The sequence below is a fragment of the Rhipicephalus sanguineus genome, chromosome 10 (assembly GCF_013339695.2).
Source record: "Rhipicephalus sanguineus isolate Rsan-2018 chromosome 10, BIME_Rsan_1.4, whole genome shotgun sequence".
Taxonomy (NCBI): domain Eukaryota; kingdom Metazoa; phylum Arthropoda; class Arachnida; order Ixodida; family Ixodidae; genus Rhipicephalus; species Rhipicephalus sanguineus.
This window is the reverse complement of record NC_051185.1, coordinates 63,774,761-63,782,777: the sequence shown is the minus strand read 5'-3', so window position 1 is coordinate 63,782,777 and position 8,017 is coordinate 63,774,761. Positions and strand designations below refer to the sequence as shown.

The window sequence follows — 8,017 nt, the reverse complement described above, 5'->3', positions numbered from 1 at the left end:
TCCCGTGACTTTTGTTTTGAAATAAGTGGCAGTAAAAGCCTGGCAACCGTCTGTGATCCACATTCACAATTATTGCAGTCCACCTGTGAGATGGCGGTAATAGTGACGTTTCGACTAAACGTTTGTCTTTTTAGCTTACAAAAACTCAATTTTTAGTAACAGAACAATCTCAGGGCGCATTAATTTGCCATTGAACGCCAACTTTCTGCCCTGAGTGCCTTTTTTAAGCTCCCAGATATAATCAGTGTTCCATAGTTAAAGCACCCAACTTCGGTACTTTCTCGTTCATCCTCGATGCTAATTCTCAGCGTGGGCTGAAACAAAAATGAGGTCTTTACAATAGTCGCATAATCCACATACTCAGGGTTGTATTAGTGTATAAATATGTACTACGTGCCCTGAATGCTATCTCATAGGCTGTTGCAGTAAAGAGACGACTTTTTTTTTAAATATTAATGATTATGCCTTTATTGAGGGGTGTCGGAGGTTTAACGTCCAAATGTGACGTCCTACCATCCTGTAGCACTTCTTCTGAAGGTCTTTTCATCCTCAAATTCAAGTTGGCAGATGGTGCGAGTGAGCGTGCGCGCAACTAGTCAGCGGCGTGGCAGGAGTATAATGCTGCCGCGGATGACGAAGAATTTATTGGTGCAAAGGCAACCTTGGCCAAAGAGGACCATGGCTCATGATATGTTTCTGAACTCAATGTGACATATAAGACCTATTTTCCAAGTGTTCCCAAATATACCGCAGATATGCCGAGCAGCAGGCCAGGGAAGCTTGTACCCATTGCATCACTGGCGGACGCCCAGCCGCCCTGGGGATCGAACCTCGCACCATCCGCATGTGAGGCAGATGCTTAAATCACTAAGTCAGTGCTGCAGCATAAAATCATACTAGTACAGTGAAACTTTGCTGCGGATTAGTGGTTAACATTTATGTTAGATTGGGTGATTTCTAAGAAGGAGAAATATCTGTATAAACAACATTTATGGATAGCCTTGAGACACCGAATTTCAACATTTAGGACCTGCATAACTTTTAATATATTTTGGAAATTACTACAAATCTGGGTACAAGCTCATGAGCAGCTTCATTACTGCAATATTTAGCATTGTTTTTTTCCTGCTTTTGCACAGGGCACTTTTGGTATTAACCCAGACCATGGAAGCAAGGCTGAGAAAAAAGCAAGGAAAGAGAACCCAAAATATTCAGTTGACGAAAAAATCATGGATTCTGAATGGAATGTTTACGTGAGTAGTACAATTCCTGACTGCTCTTTTCTTGAGGTTGAAGTATTGAATACAACGGACCATAGCAGTTGTCCATCCTACTGCTACAGCAAATGAACTTCACATGTTCAAACTTCTGGCTAAAGTCTAGCTTTATAAGTGCACAAAAATAAAGCCAACAATCTAAACACAATTTTTGGGCAGCTTGGTTCGCTCTATGCCCGAGTAGCTTCCGCCGGAGATGCCACTTGTGCATTTTCAAGGAGTTCTGTATGGATGCACAATGTTGCAAATGCAACCTTGCCTAAAACTATTTTGCTCGTCAATGTTGCTATGAAGACACCTCCAGTCAAAGCGAGGAAATGCTGGCTTAGAGGAACATAGAAACCGTGAGGGATAAACTAAGTAAGCCTGTGCCATTTTGTTCTCGGACATTCTCCTTATGGCTTTTATACTGTCAGATTACTGATGGGCGCATCTATTACTTTGTCATCTGGGTAGCTTCCCTAGCTTCATTAGTTTTTTACCTCTTATTGATAAATTTAATTTCACACAGTCTTGTTAGCGTCAGTCCACCTACTTCCATTTCATTACACGCATCAGAAGTTGACAGTAGTTGATGCGGAGTGACCTGAGAGCAGCTGCGTTACCTGTTTAGGAGGTAAAATGCTTTGTGGTCCATGAAATGTAAATAGGGGGTCATCGTTTTGAAACTAGACTGCAGATGAAGCATATGTCAAATATCTATTCTGACTGTGCCCCAAGCTAAGTTCTCCTTGAAAAAGTGTCTAGTATAGAGCGACTACCTATGCAATGGTATTCATTGTATGCTTACAGGAGGCATCAGAGAAATGGAATTGGAGAGTTTTTTAAGTAAAAATTTGTAGTGAATTTTTTAGCGATTTGAAATTTTGTGATGATAACGTTTTATTTTTTGAATCACGAGACAACTTCAGAGGATGATGGTGAAACAAAAAAAGTGAAGCACTAGGGTGGACCTAACAAGGAGTTGGAAGAAAACCTAATGTTCAACTGGTAAGGAACAGAACATCAGTTAACCATAAGACGTGAAAGAATAGAAATGATAAATAAGTACATTTGCTTGGCCATGGAGTTACCATTAACTCAACCAATAAGAGGGAAACAATTGAGAAGCTAAGAATCGCGTGAAATACACTTCGCTGGTACTCATAGTCGCGGCTTTCCAGTATCTGTCAGGACGAAAGCTTGCCACTACTCACCCATATAGGACAGGATAATAGATGAGGTTGAGATTAAATGAAAGATTAACATGAAAGGGCCGGGAAGAGAACAGAATAAACTATGAAATAAATACTAGTAATGATGTTGTTGCTGAAACTAAATAGAATATATGAATGGGCAGTGCATCAAGTGTAAAAAAAGAAACAGGTCTTCACTTTGGATGAAGCTGTGGATTTGAAGCAATAGCAAGTGCTGTAGTGGTGACAAAAAGGACATGGGAGGCTGAAATTAATAAATCTAGGGCGCTGAGGCTGGTGCAACTACTAGGTAAGGGTTAATAGAAGGAAAGTTTCGAGATGCCTTGTTCAGAGTAGACATCTTTAAGCTGATGATAGAAGTAAGCACGGACTGAGGTACTAAGACAACTGTCTCTTTATAACCGATTTCTTCTTTCATATAAAGGTGCCGTGAGAAGATCTATGTCTGAAATCACTCCACTATTTCAATGCTGCATTCTGCTGTGGCCGCTCATTATATGCTAACAGCCTGAATATACTCTAATTTAAACCTCCATAGCCTAAGAGTCACATCGTAGGTAGTGTTATATAGTCTCTCCACGAAGAGCAGTATATTGTATTGTCTTACGCTCTTTTCTTTTTTGCAGATTTTTCAACACCTAAAAAAGTACAAGATGGATCAAACTGTTACAGAGATTATGATAAAGTTATTTATTGTGCCTGGAATGGACATATGCCAAATGCAGAATCCAGGTGTGTGGAGAACTTTAATAAATAGCAGTATTGCCCATTTCCACTGCATTGTCTTCCTGCACAGCATAGTTACACTTCCCATATTACAGCAGTGTCCCAATCCAAGCATGCAGTTTTTAGGCTTAGTCAGAGTGCCATACGTGGCTGCATAGTAGAAAACAGCATGCAGCGCTGCAACTGTGTTAATCAGGTCGAATGAATTTCACACCATGAAATAGCGTGGGCATTGAAGCTCGAGAATATCTTTTGTGTACATTACAAGTCACCTAAGTTGACAAATCTGCATGAGTTACGTTCCAGTAGTATGGGTAGACAGTTGCCTATACGCAAAAGGGATGTTAGTCTTCATTTTGCACTGAAAACCTAGAAAACCAGCAAAATGTCGTTGTGCTAATTTCACAGGGTACGTCATATATTACGGCCTAGAGGCTAGAAAGTCAGAAAATGTTGGTATGCATGTTTCACAGTGCACTCCATATTTTACAGTCTGCTACAACACGAGAAAATGTTGCTGCTGGTGGTTTTACACAGCATTGTCTAACGATGTATTTACACACCACCGTGTTTTACACGCCACCGTGTAACGATGAATATACCGTGTAACCACCGTACATTTAACGGCTTAAACACTAGATAACACGAAATTGGTGCAACGTAGATTTTACGGGCTGTGGTTATTTTTACTGGAAAAGTATTGTGGAGTGAAAAAAACAGTGGCCAGATTTTTTCTACACGATATCATTATATACACGGCATGCATGCCGTAAACTTGAAATACGGGTCGCAGTTTTTTTTACGGTAAAAGTCTGGCAGCATCAGCTGCCAGTGCTTTCACCGTAAAAACTACGGTGAACTTTTTACAGTGTAGCCCAGTAAACCACGAATGTCCATGGTACGTAGCGGTATAATCCAAACATCTAGGACGAAAGAAGATGTCTTATTTGCGTCTGAAAGATGTCCAATTTTCGCTTTGCGCAATGTGGACGTCTAAAATATATACAAAGGCTTATTGTAACGGACGTACAATGCATATGTACGCTGTGTGAACGATGGACGCATTTTGGACGTCAGTGACAGACGGTGCACATTTGTGCTTATTTTTCACAAAACGCCGACCTTCAAGGGATTAGAAATAATCAAAGAATGTTTCAACGACACTATATATAGATCGGCGCATCCACTGAAGTCTGGCATTGATTCCTCGCGTTAGCCCGCAGAAACGGATGCAACAAAAGAGAAAGAAAAAGAACGGAATAAATTGGGCGTTTGCTGATGAAAACATCGCTGTCGTCTGCTCCTCAACGCTGCCAAAGGCACGCGCTGCGTGTTCCCCCACCTCTAAGCGGCTCGCGGTTTTTTTCCCCCGTCCCTTTTTGGTTTTCCTTTCTGCGTGGCCTCCGACATTAACCGGCGGTGCACGCGCCTGCCAATCTCGGAGGCCATGCTCCTTGCACCGTGGTTGCGGCTCTGCGCCGCAAGGCGCCGTGTCTGTCGGTACGGTATGAGTTGTGCACTGTACCATCGGTGCATTTTATTTGTGTTATTTTTGTGATGTTATCTGGCCATCTACGGACGCCCGTTCTAACGGGAGAGTGATATTTGTTGATCCCGGCCCACATCTTGAAGCCTACATTTTAAGTCTCAAAGGCTATGCTTACTTCCGTTTGCAACGCAAAATACGTCATGGCCGCCATGATTCGTACAAAAAATTATTACTTTTGTGAAAAACTTAGTACAGTTACTTTTAAATTAAAATTAGCGGCAATATAAAGCATGAATTTGTACATACTATTTCACTAAGTTGTGACCATGGTTGTGACACGCGTCGACGTCGTCCCCATCACCGCCATCGCCATCACGTTTTCTTTCGCACATGTACGCACATGGCGCACATGTTTGGACCAGTTGTGGTTTGGACTTGAGGTTTGGTCCTGCAGGGGCCAACGCTGCCAGCAGCGACGTTAGTCCGCCGCTTTTTATCTGACGTATGTGTACTTACGTTGACCGCTGTTGGGTGTTGTGTGGTAGATGTTCTCTGGCTGTATCGCGTGCAACAAGAACGGTAGGAGAGTTTCTCAACTCTGGTCGCCTCGGCAGTGGGCCATTGGCCAGCAAAGGTACGTATACATACGTTCTCTTATGCTTCCCTTTAGTGAATAAGGCCGTTGTGTAATGCGTGAATGAAGGTTTTTGTTTCTTTTCGCAGTCGCGTTTTCCTAAACCCATAGTTCATACCGTGTCGTCTGGCGTGGACGTAGACCACTGTTGGGTGCTGTGTCGCGTACAACAAGAACCGTGGAAGAATTTCTGAACCCTGTCCGCCCCGGCAGTGGGCCATTGGGCCAGCAAAGGTACGTTCTCTTATGGTTTCCTGGCGCAGTGATTTATCCACGTCAAGAGTAATGGAAGTATGGTATGGTATGGTATGGAAAAACTTTATTAGGTCCGTCGGGGCGTGAACTAGCACGTAGCGGGCCGCTCCCACGTCGGGACAGATAGGCCTAACCTGTCCGCCACGTCGTGGGCCCGTTGGACTGCCCATAGCTGCGTCCTGAAATCCGTACTGCGTAGCGCAGCATCCCACTTTGACGATGTAACGTTTTGAACCCGTAACGCAGGGCACCGCCAGAGCATATGATCTAAGCTGGCAAAGTCTGAGCAAAGCGCGCACGTGTTTGACGTCTGAATTTCTGGGTAAATTTTGTGCAAGAGTGCGGGACTGGGATATGCCCCGACCTGCAGGAGTCTGAGCGTCAATGCCTGAGGCCTGTTCAGTTTACTGTGCGGTGGCGGATACTTTCGCCTCCTCAGATAAAAGTCATGACGAAATTTCGTTGCCGCGTTAGCTCCCTCAACTTTTACTTACATAGAGCAGGTTTAGCGATTTCCCCACTGTGCCTCTTCTGCAATCAGGAGGAAACAATCGATCATTTCTTTTTATCCTGTCGACGGTTCACGACATTGAGGAAAAAAATCATAGAACCACCTCTTCGAAAGTTGGGCCTGGAAGTATCGGAGTCGGTTATACTTTCTTTTGGGGCCACCACTCTGGGATACAGCCACAGGGATGTTTTCTTCGCCATTGAGGAATTCATTCGACAGCCTCAAAGAATATCTATCTAAATTCTGCCTGAGTAAATATTTCATTACCAATAATTGAAACATCAATTCAGTATATTAGTTAATAATAGCTTCTACGAACGACACCCTGAAGATAATTTTAGCAAAATTCACCCTCTACTCGGCCAATCCCCTGCATTGGGTATGAGCCAAGCACAGAGGACAACAACAACAACAACAACAACAACAACAACAACAACAACAAGAAGAAGGCCGTTGTGTAATGCGTGAATAAAGGTTTTTGTTTATTTTCGCAGTCGCGTTTTCCTAAACGCACAGGTCTGTATCGCCGTGCATGCCTCGGTAATATCGACATCATTACTTCTGCTTCGTTTCCTCGATGTAATGGTTTGTAGCTGCCAGAGTAGCCATGATAAGCTTAGTTTAGCGTGCCCTTTTGTAGTACTGTGCATTTGTTAGCGTTGTTTTTCGTGGTATGTCGCAGCTGTCGTTCTGTTTTTATTTGTTTAGCTGTGTGCGCTTGCTTGTTGTCTCTTTCCCTAGCATGCCAAAGTTTAGTTGGGATAAGCGCCATGCTCAAATCAGCCAATGGCGGAACTGTGCACAAACACGCTATGATTTGTGGACTAACACATCATTTGTCGAGAGAAGAGGGAGCAATGTTTAGGTGACTTTGAGAATTTATTGTACAATCCAGGGCTCGTGCTGCGCTATAATATTTGGCTTGTGTTTTCTCGGGAGCCTCGACTACCTATTGGCAGCGCTTTCTGACCCTGCTCAAAAAGTGTTGCGGGGCCCCTGTAAGGTAGTGATAACGGCTAGGTGAACTGATTAGCTCCTACATTGAGAATTAGAAAAGGGAAAAAGTACAGTTTGCCTTCATAGAATGGGGAAATTCTCTTGCAGTTCATTGCAGTCAGTGATCCAGTTCCTTAATTCGCTCCTGAATACTGCTTGATCGCATGCTTATTCAAAGGCTGTTACCTAAACAATCTACACGGACCTCATCGAGGTTGTGTGCAAGCTAGTATTTGGAAATCTGGATATATATATATATATATATATATATATATATATATATATATATATATATATATATTGTCTCGCAGAGAAAACGAGCCCTAAAAGTAATCGTCTGTCCTATATATATATAATACAGCGTTTGTAGCCCTATTTAGTGCATAACACACCTTTCCTTTCATGTAAGCAGTTTTAATAAAAGCAGCGCTTCATTGTTTGCACCTGATTGGGAACCAATGCATCACACACAAGGCTTAGTCGTGTCCAGTATGAATGTTCTCAAGCTTGCAAGAAATGTTCTCCGTCACCATTTAATGATAATGACACCATACTTGACACCCTTGATGGAAGGCTGTTTGTAGCAGGTTTCAGCTTTGTACTTGACTCTTCACTGCAGTTCTAGCCCCGACTAATTTTATCCTGGAGAAACATATTACATTGGGTAATAATTAACTTTCACCTCCTCCAGTTAATTACTTAGCTGTCATGTTTTTTTAAATAATTTAATCTACTTTTCTTGAAGCAGTGCGCCTTCATGTCACATTTTTTGGGGGAAAGACCGACAGTCTCTGCGTATCTTAATGCTTTTTCAATTTGCGATAGTTTTGGGTGCCCTCTCAAAGTCATAAAATTGGGGCTCCATTGATGTGTTTTGCAAGAGAGCCAGGCATAAAATAGAAAGAGCAATGCGACAAGTTTCTCTGATTCAAA

At 42.6% G+C, this 8,017-nt stretch overlaps 1 long non-coding RNA gene across 2 annotated transcripts; it reads left to right on the top strand.

Moving 5' to 3' along the window:
* Window positions 1-2,037: 2,037 nt before the first annotated feature.
* On the top strand, window positions 2,038-5,519 carry LOC119372669 (uncharacterized). 2 transcript variants are annotated; one of them, XR_007417832.1, is made up of 3 exons: window positions 2,038-2,267; window positions 3,100-3,205; window positions 5,412-5,519. It is a non-coding gene; the product is annotated as an uncharacterized LOC119372669 (long non-coding RNA). The 2 variants fall into 2 exon arrangements; XR_005179624.2 differs by lacking the exon at window positions 5,412-5,519 and having other exon boundaries at window positions 3,100-3,244.
* Window positions 5,520-8,017: the final 2,498 nt, after the last annotated feature.